At 36.7% G+C, this 3,274-nt stretch overlaps 1 protein-coding gene across 1 annotated transcript in view; it reads right to left on the bottom strand.

The window, feature by feature from the left end:
• The window catches only part of LOC119412257 (ataxin-7), a 36,692-nt gene extending 33,418 nt beyond the window's left edge, over positions 1-3,274 (bottom strand). Inside the window, exons 1-2 of the mRNA XM_037679242.1 lie at positions 3,121-3,274; positions 1,435-1,529 (exon numbers count right to left, since the gene is read on the bottom strand). The gene's annotated coding sequence lies outside the window, so the exon portion shown is untranslated. The remainder of the gene's footprint in view (positions 1-1,434; positions 1,530-3,120) is intronic.

Genomic DNA, 3,274 nt, shown 5'->3' with positions numbered 1-3,274 from the left:
CTAACAGAGACACAACCGCATGCTGTTTGCACCGACAGTTTTACAGTTTTAGAGCAGGGGTGGGGGAGAGAGACAGACACATCTCAGCTGCACGCTGTCTGTACTGACAGTTTTTTTGGGGGGGGGGATGGGAGACAGCCACACATCTGAGCCGTGCACTGTTTGTACCTATAGTTTTCGAGTGGGGGTGGTGTCAGCGTGAGGGTTCAGCATGAGGGAAGAGGTTGCCTTTAGCTTTTTAGCTAGCGCGGCTGCATTACGAGCTGCTATAGCGTTACGTCAGTGCCGGGGGGGGGGGGGGGGGGGGGGGGGGGGGGGGGGGTTAGATAGGGCGGGGCATCTCACTTTTATAATGGTAGGGGAAACACTGCATATCCTCACTGCAGACTCATGTTCATGCTGCTGTTTAATACACCGTATTATTTCAAGTGATTAGTGTTTAGTGTATATCTTAGATCTTTTAGCGTATTGTTTAACATTTGTTTAGTGTATTTCTTAGATTCTTATATATGGTTTCTTTTTATACTTATATTTTGGTAACACTTTATGACAATGTCATGTCAGTCTTATGAACACCCCTTCAAATAAAGTGTTACCTATATTTTTGCTATTTTTGGGTGTAACGGGGCCTTGAGTACACAATTTCGTTCCACCTCATGTACCACATGTGATGAGAATGACAATAAAGAACATTGAACTTGATTTACACAGGTTAGTCTCACTTGTTTTTCAAGTTATCCAACTCACAAGACGAACAGACGGAGAGTATTTCCGATTCCCCTCTTCACTCGACGACAGGAGACAAAAAGCTTCCTGGAGTCTGACAAATCAAAACATTAAAAGTGCTTCTTGAAATCACTGATTTCACATTTTTATTTTAAAGTAGAAAGTGACAGAGCCTGGGCGCTCAAACTTGTCTGCAGTCCAAACATGATACTCACTGAAAATCTTTGATACATTATGTAATAAAATATCTAACAAAGCTGTCATAAATTACTGAACAGCTCTAAGAAATGCAGTTTTTCTAGTGAAACTGCAACAAATGTTTGTTTTCTTCCACAAGATTTTTAAGTTTTAAAAAAGGGAAAACTTGCTTCATCCCATCTTTTTAAAAACATTTTTCTAGGATCGTGTTGAAAAAACAAATCTTTAAATAAAAATAACTTTTGTTTCAAGATTTTCCATGATGTCTTTGATAAGTTTTTTATTTTGACTGACTCTAGGCAAACGATATTCAAATCGTGCTGTTATGTTAGATTTACATTTGACCCAACTTTTTTGAGACTAAAAGTGTTTCATTGGTAAAACTTGAAAGCAACATGAAATTTAGGGTTGAGTGTTTGTTGCTGTACTCAGTCAGCTCTAACATGTTTTTAGATGAGTGACATTTAAACATTTGGATATACTGTGTAAGAAAAAGCTGCCTGATCTTACCTCAGCAAAATATGAAACAAGATCTTATTTTAAACCCGATAAGCCAATCCTCAGTTTGGGTGACTGCTTTCTTACACACACACTGGACAGGATCCCTGCAAACACACACAAGACAAAACAGACAACACACAGACAATCATAATGGTAAAAAAAAAGTTTAATAAGAGCTGGACATTAATTGTTGCTTGGGCCAACTAAACATTAGGTTTGGAAAATTACAAAATGTGTGGTGTGGAATTGGACAGGTAAATAAAAACAAATGTGATGTGTATTTGTTTATGTTGTCAGTTGTCTAACAGATTGTTTGACATGTACTTTTGACAATACCACACACAGTGTCAAATGAAGGAATTCCTATATAGGTTTATTTTACAAGTAGATATAAATAGGTTAGTCCATGTTCCTGAAAACAGGTCTGTAAAATAAAACTGAATGACTAACTAGACAATACAAAACAGTACAATAAATACAAGAAAACAAAAAAGTGCACCAGATTTAGTTGGAAAAGGTGTTTGTGTATTTGCTACAATCAGCAGAACGACACGTCATTTAGAGGATTTTTCAAATAAGCAGATTTGTCATTTCTGTAAACTGAAAACTTTGTTTTTTATTTTGAGGGTTACCGGTATCAGCTAAAAGGCTAATAATAAGTTTATAATATTGTAACTTCTTTATTGTAAAGTTTTAAAAAAAAACTTAACCTCCAGCGTGATAAGTGAACCTGTTTAGCATTAAAATTTAAGTGTTATTACAACTTTAGGATTGTACAACAAAACCAAAGAGACTAATTGAATGAGTCAAATTAAGGGGCATAACTGTGAACTTGAATATCATTTCTTGTTTCTGGATAGAAATAATCTAATAACCAAGTTTTATAATGTATAAATTAAAAAACTAGGTGAAGTACAACTTTTATAGACTAGCTAAAGACCTACTTTATGTAATACGCTAGATAAAACGTAATTTTGCTCACTAGTCTGATGAGTTTGACAAATCACAACATATCTTTTTTGTTTCATAAAATGACAAAAACAAGAAGAACCTTCTGTGAAGGTTTCTCGTGCGACAAAGTTTTCTTAAACCAAGGTTTTACATTTCAAATACTCCAGTGCACAGTTAAAATGAAGCTTTTCTGTCAACTATTCGGTCTCTCCTGAAACTACAGTGCACTAGATAACCACACAACCTGAGGCTTCACCGAGAGTATTACTGAACACCTAACATTAGCCCCATTAAGGCCTAAACTGTTATTTGTGTTTGCTGTGTCAAAGGCCACAAGTCAATAAAAAAATCTCTTCCCAAAAACGTTCATTTTATCAAAGCAGTCCTTTGAAACAGAAAACTTTAGACAACTGCGCTATTAGCTATCGTTGAATCTTACAACTTCAACCTCTTAAGTATTTATTTAGCCTGGATTATCATTTTAATGATCAAAAATACATGGTGGTCAAGTTTAATTAAACGTTTACTATTTAAAAATACATATGCATTTGGTCTATGAGGAGATGACAGATGAGTCATAAAACAAGCTCCACTCAGTGAGCTCTGACTGCTTCGTTTACTACACAACACTGGAGGCTAACTGTTAGCTTGTTAGCATGAGGGAGGAAGCTGCTTGAAGCCTGACAGACCAGCAGAAGTAAGTCATTTACGGCCGCTGCGGAACAACAACAATTTCACTCTTACCGTGGCTCTGAATGCTGTAGCTCTAACTGTGACACCAGGCTGATATATAACAATACGATAGACAAGGTAAGTGAGACACAGGGCGGTTACTGAGAAACAAATGCCGGATTCAGTCTGTAAGGAGGTCTTCACCTGGCGCTTCCATGTCTGTTTA

Source organism: Nematolebias whitei, chromosome 7 (genome assembly GCF_014905685.2).
Source record: "Nematolebias whitei isolate Nwh7 chromosome 7, NemWhi1, whole genome shotgun sequence".
Classification (NCBI taxonomy): Eukaryota; Metazoa; Chordata; class Actinopteri; order Cyprinodontiformes; family Rivulidae; genus Nematolebias; species Nematolebias whitei.
This window is presented reverse-complemented; position numbering and strand designations above follow the sequence as displayed.